General features: G+C 38.8%; 1 protein-coding gene across 8 annotated transcripts in view; it reads right to left on the bottom strand.

Annotated features, from left to right (window-relative positions):
• The window catches only part of egfl7 (EGF-like-domain, multiple 7), a 37,227-nt gene extending 27,791 nt beyond the window's left edge, over nucleotides 1-9,436 (bottom strand). For 2 of the 8 annotated variants that reach the window (XM_087300256.1, XM_087300254.1), the window contains exon 1: nucleotides 9,253-9,436. The gene's annotated coding sequence lies outside the window, so the exon portion shown is untranslated. 8 annotated transcript variants of the gene reach the window in all.
• Nucleotides 9,437-16,149: the final 6,713 nt, after the last annotated feature.

Below are 16,149 nucleotides of genomic sequence, written 5' to 3' on the forward strand. Positions count from 1 at the left end.
CTATATCAGCTTCTGATTCATGACAACTTTTTTTTTTAAAAGGGCATTGTCCAAATTTGACTACACTTTAAAAAATTTTTTGTTGATATAACTTGTTGATATAACCTGCTTTTAATCAATTTAAGGGGCTGATCACACTGAACACGCTTTTTGCGTTAAAAGGTGCTTTTTTGAATGGTTTACTAACGGCCGTGAGAGTTTTGCATGCTGATTATGCGCCCTGTGCGCTTCGCGTTTTAACTGCCTGCTGCGCCTTGTGGTTTTGCCATTGCAAGCTATGCACTCGCAGTTGAAAAAAGTCAACTCTGAGCAGAAAAAACGTCTCTTTCATTCTCCAATCAAATGAAAGCAGAGGTGGGGTTTCTGTTGAGGGGACAGCAGTGTTTGTGTTGTCAAGACCACTACAGAGACTTTTAAAGATGGAGGAGAGACTTGTGGTTGCTGTTTCATGTTATCCAGAGCTGTATGACTTTACAAATCTTGAATATCACAATATTGGGGGAGGCAGTGGCGCAGTAGGTAGTGCTGTCGCCTAACAGCAAGAAGGTTGCTGATTCGAACCTCGGCTCAGTTGGCGTTTCTGTGTGGACTTTGCATGTACTCCCTGCCTTCGTGTGGGTTTCCTCCGGGTGCTCCGGTTTCCCCCACAGTCCAAAGACATGCGGTACAGGTCAATTGGGTAGGCTAAATTGTGTGTGTGTGGATGTTTCCCAGAGATGGGTTGCGGCTGGAAGGGCATCCGCTGCGTAAAAACTTGCTGGATAATTTGGCGGTTCATTCCGCTGTGGCAACCCCAGATTAATAAAGGGACTAAGCCGACAAGAAAATGAATGAATGAATGAATGAATGAATATCACAATATTATTAAATATTACATTTATAACAATATCAACCACAGTGCTCGCGCACAATACGCAGTTGATTCAGTCTTTGCCTAGTGACAAAAAAAAACACAGCGCTTCTTTTTTCTTGTTAACAAAAAAGGCACTGCGGTGCACCTCGCATTTTTGGTAAGTAAAAGCTTGTTCGCTGTGATCGCCCCTAACTGTGCATATTTGTAAAAATTAAGTTAAGGCAACTTAAAAGTTCCAAGTTACAATGAGTTTACTCACTTTTAAAGTAAAGTAACTAATAACATTTTACACTGTGATAAATTTTGCTAAATTAAAATGCTACATTTCGAAAAATGATCATGAAAAACACGCGCACACAGTTGAAGTCAGAATTATTAGCCCTCCTAAATGATTAGGCTCCCGTATTTTCAACAAATTTCTAAACATAATAGTTTTAATAACTCATTTCTAACAACTGATTTCTTTCATCTTAATGATGGTTTGTTCTGTAGACAATCGAAAAAATATTGCTTAATGGGGCTAATAATACTTAACAAAATGTTTTGTAAAAAATGAAAAACTGCTTTTATTCTGGCCAAAATAAAACAAATAAGACTTTCTCCAGAATTATTATTAAATATTATAATATTATTAATTAATTTAGGAATTAAAAAAATAAATAAAATATTCACAGGAGGGGGAATAATTTAGACTTCTACTGTATGTATATCTGATTGTCCAATATAATATTTATGAAAATATCGCCATGTTCACAGCTCTGGGGAGGTTTACCGTCTCAGCCTGAGCGTTGTGGGTCAGTAACTCTTTACACGTGTCTGTATAGTTTGATCAGGACGGCCCACCGCAGAGCGTCCCACACCAAAATGATCCAATAAAGTAGTTTAGGACTTCTGGATGACGTTCACACAGATCTCCTGCCAAACATTTAATGCTTTCTACAGCTCCACACCAACAAGCTATTTGAGCTACAGCGACTGATCACCGAAACATGTAAACACTTCCACGTGTCCAATGTAAATCTTGCCAGATATCTGACTCGCATTGTGCATCGGCAAAAGTAACCCTTGGTTTAGATCCCGGTTCAGTGTGTTACACTAAATGAGTGTAAATTCCCATTCAAGCCAAGAACTATATAAGCATGTTGCAGTCTTCTTGTCTGCTGCTTTAATTGAGCATGCTCTTTAAAGCAGGATTCTGATTGGCTGTTAATATTCTTGTTGATTACCAATTGAAGTCTTAAAGAGGTAGTTCTGACCCTAAATATTCTGCTAAATATTGAGGAAAAACAGCTGTTGACTTCTGTAGTTGATACAAATAATACTAAGGAAGTCAATGACGGCATTCTTCAGTTTACTTGTTTTAGATCAAGTGGAGGGTGAGTAAAGGATAATGAGACGATATGCTTAAAGGGCACCTTTGATGAAAATCATCTTTTGTAAGCTGTTTGGACAGAACTGTGTGTAGCTATAGTGTGTCCACAGTCATATTGGGGTGATATAAACCCAATAAGTCTCTTTTTTTAAAATTCCTGACATGAAAATAGGATCCAAATCCCTCCCATTTTAAGGCCCACCATGACATGACATAGGAGTTCGGTTTCCCCGCCCACCGAATTGATTGACAGCCGCATATTAACATGTCTCCGTAGTAATGCATATAATTATGTCAACAAGACAGGATGTGCGGAAAGCAACATCCTGTCTTAATAAAAGATCTGAATAAAAGATCTTTTCGGTTCTCTCTGATCATCAATCATCACAGACTTTCCAAGACTTCCGGAAGTTCCGAGAGTCTCCCGCAAATGCATAGATACTCCCAGATGCCTGCAAATGAATAATAATCTCCCGGAAATCTCGTGTCTCCTGCCCGGTCCTTAAATAGTCTCCACAGCATTCCTCCAAACTCTTCAGGTACGTCAACATCTAACCTACCAGAACCCCTAACTAACTAAACTAAAAGACTTATCTTAAATCTCGAAAAAGGGGTAAAATAGGTGCCATTAAAAAAAAAAAGTGTGTTGCTGGTTGATGAAATTCAACTTAGAGAAAAAAAAGTGTTGTTCAAATAAAATTTAAAATAAAATAAAATAAAATAAAATTGTTCAAAGTTCAAATAAAAAAAAAATAAAATTCTTCCCTCATTAACAGAATCTGCTATATGTGATACTTAATAATAACTTAATTTGTTATATGTTTTTTTATATAACAGAAAAAATAGATATATGAGATATTTGCAATAGAAAACAACAATAGTACAAAAAGAAAATAATTTTGGCAGTGTACAAAAAAAGTCTTTTGTACAAAAAGTGTACATTCACTCATTCATTTTCCTTTGACTTAGTCTCTATTTCTGAGGTCGCCACAGCGAATTGAAACGCCAACTGTTGCAGCATATGTTTTACACAGCAGATGCCCTTTCAGCTGCAACCCAGTACTGGGAAACACCCATACACACTCATTCTCACACACATACACTATGGAAAATTTAGTTCATCCAGTTCACCTAAAGTGCATGTCTTTGGACTGTTGGGTAAACTGGAGCACTCGGAGGAAAGCCACATGCAAACTCCACACAGAAATGCCAACTGACCCAACCTGGACTCAAACCAGCGAACTTCTTGCTGTGAGGCCACAGTGCTTACCGCTGAGCCACCTTGTTCCCAAAAGTGTAAAAAAAAGTCTCAAAATGAATGTAAACTCTGTATGTCAACATACACTGACATTTAGATCCACATCGCTACATATAATTACAAATAATGGCTCTAATTAAAAGCGGAAAGAGTTACGACTAATGGAGGGCCAGCGGTTGGTGCATGAGATTATATTTGGAATAGAATGCTAGCATACTGCTTAGCAGTATATACTACTTTTTATGGCATAAAAGATAGTATGAATGCAATCTTGTTTAAACCACAGACAATTTTAAAATGCTGATGCCTTACAGCTTTTTTTCACATGCATTTTTTAACTTTAAATCTCACAATTCTGGCTTTAATTGCAAGTTTATTGGTGTGTTCACAGTTCACACTTGTGGTTCAGTTCTCTTGTATTGTAGCAACATGTATAAGGATATTTTTAGTCCTGGTTCACGAAACACCAAAACACATTTTTTGAGCTGTTGACAGTCGTATATGTGTCCCACACTGCTAATAACACTATTAGGACACCTATATTTCACTAAAAAGTGTAAATTGGTTGTTTTTGCGTTATTTCAAGCAAATTCGTACTTCCGGTTTGAAACTAATTTTTGAAGCTACGTCACGGTCATGACATAATAGCGTTGTATTCCAGCGTGCAGACTGGACGTCTGTGCCAGAGTGAGTCTTATTACATCTTAGAGTGTGATGCATTAATGCATGAGGAAGGCTTGGTTCAAACCAATCAGCGCGCTCTATTGTGCAACTTCATTAATATTCATTACTGTCACAGTGCTTAGATGACACTCACACCACGTTGTATTGGCAAAACAAGCGTGAAGTGTTGCTTTTATAGTTTGCTGCAGTTAAGTTTCATTTTCATTTTCTCTCTGTGAGAGCTCAGTCTCACATGTGGATTAACAGTGTACGCGACGCTCAACAACAATAACTTACGTGTCTAAGGAGGAACATTGTTTACCTGAGAGCTGTTCTCATCTGCAAACGCTGAGATCTGGATTCGCTTGTAGTATTCTCTTCATAAAGACGCGGCTCTAGTTGCTGGTGATTGCTCTGTCTCTACAGATTTGGTGAGTGAGCGACCAGTGCTCTTTGTTTATTCAGTTTGTTCGTATCGAACTAAGTTAACCATTGCACCGAGTGTAAACATGTTAGCACCACAACCAAACTTTAACCTCGTGTAGGGTTTTCACCGTATTTAGTGACCGGAATAACACACACGGCTTTCTGACACTACCTGCTGTGTGCATCTAAGCTTCCGGGAAATGCGGAGGTTTTTTTTCTCTCATTCGCCGTGCGGTATCAAACATTGCATGAAAAATACACGCTTAGAGCAGATCCTCAAATCAAATATCTCGTTTGTCGCGAGGGGCATGAATAAATTCCCTAATTGAAAGAGCCAAACTGCTGTTAAAGTCCAACATTTATTAATTTGGCAAATAATTCGACTACAGATGTCCATGTAGGTTAAACACCATCACTTTCTCCTGTGTGTGTGTGTGTGTGTGTGTGTGTGTGTGTGTGTATTTGGACTCTGAAACTCGCGCGTGCCCAAATAGACACTCCCACACCATCCCACTTTTCTTCCTCCGACACTCCCCCTAAACAGAGCTGGACACGCCCACTTTTCTGACTTTTCCAAAGTAGAGGTGTGAAAACACCTGCTGAAACGAGGGGGTTTCATGGCCCTTTAACGTTCACACTGTCCAGACAAGATATCATCTGGATGTGGATTTAGACCTATCTTTTTAAATAGTAGTATTCATACTTGTTAAAATGAATTCTTTGGGAGAATTTGGGTTAATCCAACCTGCCAAGAACATGAACACATGCTAAACTTTTGCCCAATGTTGGGTCAAATATGGATAAACCCAATCAGTGGTTTAAAGTGTCATTTAAATTAATCCAATGTTGAGTTTGCCCATATTTGACACAAAGTTGGGTAAAAAGCAACCCAGCATTTTAGAGTGTGTTTGAAAAGTCTGAACTGTGAGAGAATATCTAGCAATTCTGACATTATTTCTCAAAATGTGTTTAATAATTAATTCATTTTTCTTCCGCTTAATCTCTTATTTAGCATTGGTTGCCACAGTGGAATGAACCACCAACTGTGGTGTTCAAATGTTTTACAAAGTGAATGCCCTTCCAGCTGCAACCTAGTACTGGGAAACACCCAAACACTCACATTCACCCACATACTCATACACTACGGCCAATTTAGTTCCAATTCACCTATAGCACATGTGTTTGGACTATGGGGGAAACCGGAGCACCCAGAGGAAACCCACTACAACGCGGGGAAAACATGCAAACTTCACACAGAAGTAGCAACTGACCCAACCGGGACTTGAACCGGTGACCCTCTTGCTGTGAGGTCACAGTGCTAACCACAGAGCCACCATGTTGCGAAATGTGTTTATATCTATATAGTAATTCTGACAGAACTACTAGTGGGATTAAAAATGGAATTGAATAATACAAAAAGAATCAAAAATGTTTTTAAAAAAATCATTCTTTAAAAAAAAGAATAACACAAGCCATCACATTAACAAAGGAAGTCAGTGGTCAGGACGCATGCTAAGTAATCCAGCAATAATATGCCATACTAAACAATCTGTGTATGAATATTCAAATGACCAGCAGGCGGTGCTCTTTCCCCAAAACACTATTTACAACCATTCACAGATTCCAATGTTGATCCAGTTCAGTCTGATCTCACTACAAAAATAGTAACACACACACACACACACACACACACACACACACACACACACACACACACACACACACACACACACACACACACAATAACCAGTGCTAAGCAGTTGCTTGCATAAATAGATAATAAAACAGCGCTTGACGCATGCATTATGCACACCATTAAAATAGGCTATTTATTTGCACAATGACTCACTGGATTGCTCCTGTCCACGAGATTAACCGCTTCTGCGAGGATGTAAGAGACTGGTCCCCCAGCGAGTCCCAAAAAACAAAGTTTCCCACCAAACTCAGGAATAATCTTATCTACAGACAGTCCCAAAACGCGCATGTGCCCAAATTTACGCTGGCACGAGATACTCAAACCCTGCGCGCGGGTCCCGCTTGCTCGGTTCAGGAGGTTTTTTTTTGCACACTCAGTAGAGTCTCTCAGAACTGTCAAAGCAAGCAGGGGGGTCACCGCACCACTACTGCCCCTCCTTCATCGGGACGTCCCGGAGAAACACTCCCGCCAGCGCTGACGGAGACCCGCGTGACGCAATCGCCGCTGGAATTCACCCGCAACAGCAGCTCAGTTTACACCACGGCGTGAAACGATGGTTAAAATTAAGGAAAGCAGGGACAAAAGAAAAACGCTATGCTAAAATCCAGTTGGGCAACTTACATAAAATCATATTAAGTTAAAGACACATTGTAATAACTTTTATTTCATGATTCATTGTTTGAATGTCTGTTTATTAAGAAGCTATTAGCAAAAAAAAAAAAAAAAAAAGACATTCAAATAATTTCACATTAGTAAAAATGTTACTTTGTATGAAGACTTAAAGAGCCCATATTATGGGTTTTTGAAAATTCCCCTCCATGTAGTGTGTAACACAGCTCTAAGTGAAGTGAAGTATCCAGCTAAGGCTTAAATCTGTAAGAATACAGTGTTTAAAACTGTTGATTCATCTATAAAAGAGTCGAATCATAGTGCTTCAAACGAGTCGCCTTGATACCGACTCATTAGGTGTTTCGCCATGACGTACGAACGAAACAAAGTTTTTCACGTGCACGCGCAAACCCGGGAGATTTCAAACCTGAGGCCCCGCCCTCTGACGCAGTAACCCAGACACCCACAAACACACACACACCCACAAACACACGCACACCCACAAACACACGCACACAAACATGCCGGTCGATTGAAGTCACACTGCAGATGGATATTATATTGAGTCTCTACCCAAAGATGAAACATCAGCATTATAGCCAAGCAGTTGGAAACTTCTGTAAGCTACATGCTACAAAGAATACTTCATCTGAGTTTGTTAAAGGAAGGATCAGTAAAGAGTAACTGATGGACGTCAGGATGGGTTTCTTCCTACATTTCTCAAGTGTAAGTACGTGCGGTTAAAGTTGTTGCCTCGTTTACTCTAGCTTGCAAATGTATTTAGTTGTGATTTGTTACTTGTAACCGCGAGTACTGTATCAAGTTAACTGGATATATTATCTTATCGCGTGCAAAGTCACGTTAAAAACGCGACGCGTGCTGTTTGTTTATGGAGCTCCGTGCTAGAGTTCTGCTCCCGCGATTTATTCGGAAATGTATTCCCGCGCCGCAGAAATCTGGCGCGGGGAGAGAGAGAGAGAGCGAGAGAGAGAGCGAACGAACGAACGAGCTTTGTGTACTTTGTGCTGTGTGTGTGTTTTGATACAGACAGCTTGGCTGTCTGGACTGTATACTGGGTGATGTTTGGTTGTGTTCTCCGCTCTAGCGGGACCGGGCGCGGCGGGCAGAAAACGGAGCGGGTTCTCAGGCTAAAACCTGGCGGGTGCGGGCTGAAGCAGGAGCGTTGTCATCCGGAGGTGTGTGTGTGTTTTTGTGTGTGTGTGGTATGGCGAGTACACGACTGTCTCCTTCGTTCGGTTATCCGTGGCACTATCCACTCGCCATAGTGTGGCAGCTAAAGTCCACTTCTACACTATCGAGCGTGTATGAACTGTGATTACTTTTTAAATTGCTGATTAGCTATTGGCCATTTCCCTCTCTGACTGAAGGCAGTCGACCAATCGCGACAGACTGTCATCGGCCCAATCAGCGCAGATTAGCTTCGCGCTAAGGAGGGGTTTGGGAACAAATGAATCACTGGACGATTCATACAGGAGTCGCTGGGATAATTAGATAAAAATAAATGCAGATTATAAGACCATGAAAGTGTTTTTTGACCTTGCATGCATATTAGACTGTTGTTGGAGACCCTTACAACCAAGATATGACCTTATTTCATGTATAATATGGGCTCTTTAAAATCCAAAGTGCCGGCTATTTTTTTTTCCTCAGGCTTTCACTATAATGGCAATGAATGGGTTACACTGAAAAAAAAAATGATTCAAAGATGATTGCTTGGATTTACTCAATTTTTTTTACGTTAAGTGGTTGTAAAAAATGTATTTGTGTTGAACATTATTCAATTTAATTTGTTTGTTTAAATTCAACACAAACAAATTGTTTGCAACAGTTCTGCATGCAACACTTTTTTCAGTTATTGCCTTTAATGTGAAATAACTGCATATGAGGCAGAGGTAAATGCTTATTTCAGAGGAAAATTTTAGACAGCACTTCATCTATCTATCTATCTATCTATCTATCTATCTATCTATCTATCTATCTATCTATCTATCTATCTATCTGTCTGTCTGTCTGTCTGTCTGTCTGTCTGTCTGTCTGTCTGTCTGTCTGTCTGTCTGTATGAATATATATATATGTGTGTGTGTGTGTGTGTGTGTGTGTGGCAACAATTTGGATAATAGAATTTAGAATTATAAAATATTTACCTATAAATATAAACAGTATATAAATACATTTAAGTAATTACCTATTTTAGAATTATTCATTCTATCTCTAAGTAATTGTTAAAGTCCTGCCAGTCAGAGACCTCTTTCTCAACCGTTCAAATAATTGATTGCATAAAGTAAACTATATATAGAAACCTGTTTTCATAACACAAATAAAAAAATCAATGCAAATAAAACTTATTCAAACACTCACCCTGTCAATAATATCACGTGATGCCTTGCCGAGCCCGAGGCCATTCGGTCCACCTGTCGCGCGCTCTGACGCGCCTCTCCATCGCCAGCATTTCTTATAAACTCTTCTTCAGTCTGATGAAGAGCACCGCGCGGTGACCGTCCCGATGCTCCCCGTGATCCGACTGCCGAGAAATGAGATGCTTTTGGGCGTTTTTCTCATGCTTTTTATTCGGCGCTTCCTGTGGAACTCAGGAATTGGACGGACAATCCCAAAGCGGAAATCCTGCGAGTGTTAGGAGCTGATAAACCACTCAGACCGGCATAAACACTCCCGCCTCGGCCCTCGAGTCCCTGCACGGGTAATCACGACTCTATCAGGGCCACAAACGCACACTGAGATCTAGAAACTGCTATATTCTTCATGTTCTTCTATAATAATATGAAGAATATATCTAATTTACACACAATAAGAAAGTGAAACTGCACTGTAAAAAAAAAAAGCTGGATTCCACAAAGTTCCTTCATGTTGTCCCAACACAAATTGATTAAGTAAATTAATCAATTTAACAAATTGAAGTGGATTGAACATAAAACAAGTAAGTTGTCCTCCAATAAATCTTAAGAATAGTGTTGTTTCAACTCCACAAGCAACAAAAGTAATTTGAGTGTGTGGAGGTGTGACTTCAAACCTTAATCTAATAATTAAAGTTTGGTTTCACATCTTTATACGTTTCTTTCATTTGTTAAACATCAAAGAAGATATTTTGGAATAGGATACAATATTGAAAGCCAGCAGTTTTTGATATCAATAGGTAAAAGCTGTGACCAACTTTTTAAAAAAGTTTCTTGTGTTTTTAGCTAAAGGAAAACCAAACAGACTTGAAATGAGTGAAGAGTGAGAAATTATAGCAGTGTTTTTAATTTTGGCTGAGCTGTCTATTTAAGATGGCATTTCTATACTGTCTGACCCTTAAAGTGACTCATTCATTCATCTTCCTTCAGCTTAGTCCCTTATTCATCAGTGGTCGCCTCAGCGGAATGAACCGCTAACTATTCCGGCATATGTTTTATGCAGTGGATGCCCTTCCAGCTGCAACCCAGTACTAGGACACACCCAATTTTGTTTACCCAATTCTTCTTGTGGCTGGAAGGGCATCCGCTGCATAAAACATATAAATAGCCGAAATAGTTGGAGGTTCATTCCACTGTGGCGACCCCTGATAAAAAAAGGGACTATAAGCCTGTAAACCAACTTTAATGAAATTAAACTGTAGAAATACAGATTTATTGCTTATTGTGTTAGCCAATGCATTAACTAATTATATATAACTATAAATATATTTATACTAATAATAAAAAAATATTGAGCAGCAAATTAGCATATTATATAATGATTTATAATCGATGAAGCAATAATTATGAAATTTCAGCTTAAAAAATATTAAATTTTTAATATTTTATTAAATATTAAAATATGAATTTAAATATGCTAATACTTTATATGTTTGCGTGTTTCGTTAAATGCAAATATTTTCATATATAATATAAACTCACCGGCCACTTTATCAGGTATACCTGTCCAACTGCTCATTAACGCAAATTTCTAATCAGCCAATCACATGGCAGCAGCTCAATGCATTAAGGCATGCAGACATGCTCAAGACGATGCTGCAGTTTAATCCGAGCATCAGAATGGGGGAAGAAAGGTCATTTACTTTGAACGTGGCAAGTTGGTGCCAGACGGGCTGGTCTGAGTATTTCAGAAATATCCAGTCAGTTCTGTGGGTGCAAATGTCTTGTTGATGCCAAAGGTCAGAGGAGAATGGCCAGACAGAAAGAAAAGACAAAAGTAACTCAAATAACCACTCGTTACTACTGAGGTATGCAGAAGAGCATCTCTGAACGCACAACACGTTGAACCTTGAGGCAAATGGGCTACAGCAGCAGAAGACCACACCGAGTGCCACTCCTGTCAGCTAAGAACAGGAAACTGATGCTACAATTCACACAGGCTCACCAAAATTGGACAATAGAAGATTGGAGAAATGTTGCCTGGTCTGATGAGTCTTGATTTCTGCTGCAACTTTCAGATGGTTGGGTCAGAATTTGTCATCAGCATCATGAAAGCATGGATCCATCCTGCCTTGTATCAACGGTTTAGGCTGCTGGTGGTGGTGTAATGGTGTGGGGGATATTTTCTTGGCACACTTTGGGCCCATTAGTACCACTTGAGCATTGTGTCAACGCCACAGCCGACCTGAGTATTGTTGCTGACCATGTCCATCCCTTTATGACCACAGTGTACTCGTCTTCTGATGGCTACTTCCAGCAGGATAAAGCACCTTGTCATAAAGCGTGAATCATCTCAGACTGGTTTGTTGAACATGACAATGAGTTCACTGTACTCAAATGGCCTCCACAGTCACCATATCTCAATCCAATAGAGCACATTTGGGGTGTGGTGGAACGGGAGATTCGCATCATGGATGTGCGCCCTACAAATCTGCAGCAACTGCGTGATGCTATCATGTCAATATGGAGCAAAATCTCAGAAATATTTCTAGTACCTTGTTGAATCTGTGCCATGAAGGATTAAGGCAGTTCAGGGGGCAAAAGAGGGTCCAACCCGGTACTAGGAAGGTGTACCTAATAAAGTGGCCGCTGAGTGCATTTATTATCATATAATAAATACATACTATTTTCCAATAATAAATGGAGGAACATGCTTATTTTTGAGTTGTTATTCACTGAAAATATTTGTTTGTGGTTTCATATGAGATGTTTATATTCCTTATTTTCTTATTTTTTATTTGGAGCTTGACCACACATTTCCTCTCAAAGTCCCATAGTCTTTGATGCCCACAGAAGAAATAGTTACGTCAGTCTACAAGGACATAAGGGTTAATAAAATACGACAGCCTTTCCATTAGTATGTGAGCTCTTCCTCTGTTAAATGGATGTGGGTGGAGTGTAATGCTTGAGATTTGAAAGATTAAATCAGACCAGAGAGGACCTTTTTTCATGCTTCCAGTTCTAACACACTGACTTTGTAATACTATGGAAAGTTTACATATGTGGCAGGCATCAGTACAGCTTACAATCTGAGTGTTTTGATACGCGCACACACACACACAGTGACTCAAAGGGACTGTGAAAACATTAGACTAAGAAGATTTTGTCTTTTCTTGCAACCACATGTGTCTAAGAGCGTGATAGGGAACCAACGTCCCTGATTCTGAATATATTAGTCCAAATAAGCGGAGGAAATGGCTCTGCTCAGAAGCAGGAAGCAGGAAGTGTGTGGAAGAGGAAGATTGTGCTGTGGGTCACAGTGAACAATGAGAGTGTGAAGTTGAAGGAAAGAGTCCTGCGTCAGTGTGAAAGAGGGCAGGAAAGTGACGGACAGGGATTTAGAGAGTGAAGGGAAACAGAAGATCTCCATGCTTTTTGTCTTTAAGAGGACCTATTATGCAAAAATCACTTTCATAAGGGGTTTAAACACAGTTGTGTGGCCGCAGTTTCTGAATATAGCCAGTCTCTAGTGGGGAAAAATGATTTATTTCTACTTTTTATAATCACACTTGATAAAAACAGTCTGCAGAAACACTGATTAACATTCTTCCTTTGTATGTGTTATCAGTGGGGGAAAGCCCCACCCATTAGTGACGTTTTTCCGTTATTAGCATAAACAGCCCTGAGTGAGAAGCAGCCGTCCACCATTGAGTGTTAAACCTGCCACTATGCTGACACGTTGGCATTTAAAGCTCCGCCCTCCTTTGAAAAGAGCACAATCTCATTTGAATTTAAAGTGAGTTACCAACGCAGCTCAATTTGAATCAAAGAAGAAACTGCCTAAAAGGGGCAGTTTCAAAGAGTTATAAAATTATCCGTGTGGTATTTGGCCTGAAACACACACACACACACACACATACACACTCCAGGGAAACCAGAGACTTACTTTACATCTTGTAAAAATGGACATTATAGGCCCCCTTTAAGCAATGATATGGAAATGGATATTAATTTATGAAAAAATGTATATATAAAAAGTAGGGGTGTAACGGTTCTCTAAAATCACGGTTCGGTTCCTTACGACATAGTGGTGTCACAGTTCGGTATGTTTTTGATACAGCAAAAAAAGAAAAAAGCCAGATGATTTCTCTGATTTTAATTTACCGGCCTTATTTTTAGTTAACAATAATAACTGTGCTGTGCTTTCACGGGTGGTGTCGAATATTGCACAGATGATATTATAACTTATTATTTGCATACCGCATCTTAATAGCAGTAACGGTCTTTTCATGCGCTGCAATATTAGTTTCATCTTAGTGAATGCATGCTCTTTAGCGATGGTGAATGAGGTGTCAGTCGCACGACTGACAGCATCGTGATGATTAAATGAAGGATTAAATGAGGTTAGAACATCTCGTGCTTAACACTGTTACCTGAAAACTCTGTCCCACCGGCTTTGAATGCTTTAGTCATAGCGGACTTTAACCACTGGAAGTCTTTTATCCACTCTTTGAAAAGTGTAAATGCTGGATTGACATTCATTACATGATCACTAATCAGATGTGCCATTATTTGTAACTTTAGGTGGTTTCTAAAACTAAATCTGTCAGTGTTGTTTTCATTCTCTCGCATCCAGACCTTTACGTTTCCGCGGCTGTAGCACCCTGTCATTAGAACTGAGTGATTGACAGCTGATATTAACCAATCCATTCGCGTCGCATAGCGCAGTGGGCCAATAAGAAGAGCTTGAAGGAGGGGCAAGCATTGCAGACTTTGTTTACTGCAACCTACTTAAACCATACCTGAGCTCTGCGTTTGGCGTTTTTAGGTGCAAAGATGCTTAGTGCGTAAATGCCTCCTAATTCCGCGCACGTGGTGAACATTTTGCTGTGAAAACTGGGTGCACGACATCAATTTTATGCACTCCCAAATATATTTTGACGTCGCATAGATAAAATTTCGGGTGCATATGCGACCAAAACAGTCACAATTTTGAGTCCTGTCTCATATCCACTGCTATAAATGTACCGAAACCAAAGTGTTCCCAAACGCCAGACCCACTGTTGGTTATTGGAGGATTACATGAACGTTATGTAGGAATGGGGAAGGCAGCATGTTGCCTGTCAGGTCATTTGGGATGCCTTGTTGAGCGTTGTTGCACGGAAAACATTATATTTTGTACTCTTATTCTCTTTTATCTTTTTAGATATTAATCTGAATCGTTCGGTTTGTAATGTGTACCGAACCGAAAGTCTCGTACCGAACTGTTCAATACGAATACGCGTATTGTTACACGCTTAATTAAAAGGTATAGTTAATCCAAAAATGAAAAAAATCACAATTTATTTTCTTTTATTTGTTTTTTAAATGTTTTTTCAAAATGCCACTTTTCCAAATGATCAACTAGAAGTTAAGTTAGTTTTTGTTGCTTTTACAACTGGGATCGACGACAAGACTTTTGTCAAGTAGTGTCCAGTTTGTACAGTCTAAAAACCATTATGCCTAAAGAATGTCCCCATGATTAACGAAAACAAACCTGTGTGTGTTTGTGAATGGTGTGTGTTATTAAAGGGAGTCAGTATCCAAACTGTATTCAGTGTCTGTATCGTCCAGGAGTCAGTGTGAGTTCAGCAACAGCAGACACACGCTCTTCTGTATTTGACTGCGTTTATTTCTCTTTTCTTCTCTCCGTCTCTTATTTCTACCGTCGTCTCCCAGAGGAACATTACTCAGATGCTCCTCTTCAATTTAGACAAAAAAGTTCAAAGTATCAACCTCGTCTACTAAAACCATTTGGAAAGCATTTAGGAAAGAAATTGCCTCGAAATAAATGAGGCAACTGTGGACATAGAGGACAGCGAGAGATTTTAATTCAAAATGATGTAAATATTTCACAAATGATGTTTAACAGAGGAAGGCATTTTTCACAGTATGTCCTTTAATATTATTTCTTCTGGAGAAAGTCTTAATTGTTTTATTTCAGCTAGAATAAAAGCAGTTTTTAATTGTTTAAAAACTATTTTAAGGTCAACATTATTAGCCCCTTTAAGCAGTGTTTGTTTTTGATTGTCTACGGAACAAATCATAGTTGTACAATGACTTGCCTAATTACCCTAACATGCCTAATTAACCTAGTTTTGCCTTTAAATGTCACTTTAAGCTAAAATACTACGCTGTAAAAATTACCTTAAATTCACAGTAAATTACTGGATAATAATTGCATTACTTTCACAGTAAAATACTGAACGTAAGTTTACCGCAAATTACCTTGAGGTAGTTCACAGTAATTTACTGTGATTTTGTTAAATTAAATTACTATGAACTTACAGCCATACAGTTTAACTACACAATATATAGTACAGTCTATTACTGTCATTTCACAGTATTATCTTGTAGAATTAACTTTATTTTACTGTAAAGCAGGCGTTCTCCGGCTATACATTGTGACATTTACCCTTTGAAATCATTTTGGGTGTTTAACAGTGTTTGGTTTTATACATCAATTACTTTTGTTCCAGTTTATTATGTTTTTGGCTAGGAACAAAGTTATGTTCATTAAAAAAATATTTATTATTTTCATGTTAACCTTATAAAACGAGGCGGTGCACCCAAAAATTCAAATTTACTATTATATTTATGTTGTTTTAAAGCAAGATGATTTTCTCTTTTAAAGTTATTTTTGAAGATGTAGCCAAATTGTTTTTGGATCTACAAAAACATTCTGTTATTTATAAATATCAAAAAAAGTGCCAATACTGGGATAAAAGTTAAGAAATAAAAAGAGTTTGAATTCCTCTAACTAAAATGCAAAAGAAATAGCTCTTTTTACAGTAGTTTGCTGTAATCATGCATCCTGCCATAATTTCACAATAAAACTATGAATACAACAGATTACTGTGA

This window comes from Danio rerio, chromosome 21 (assembly GCF_052040795.2).
Source record: "Danio rerio strain M-AB ecotype USA chromosome 21, GRCz13ab, whole genome shotgun sequence".
In the NCBI taxonomy this organism is placed as follows: Eukaryota; Metazoa; Chordata; class Actinopteri; order Cypriniformes; family Danionidae; genus Danio; species Danio rerio.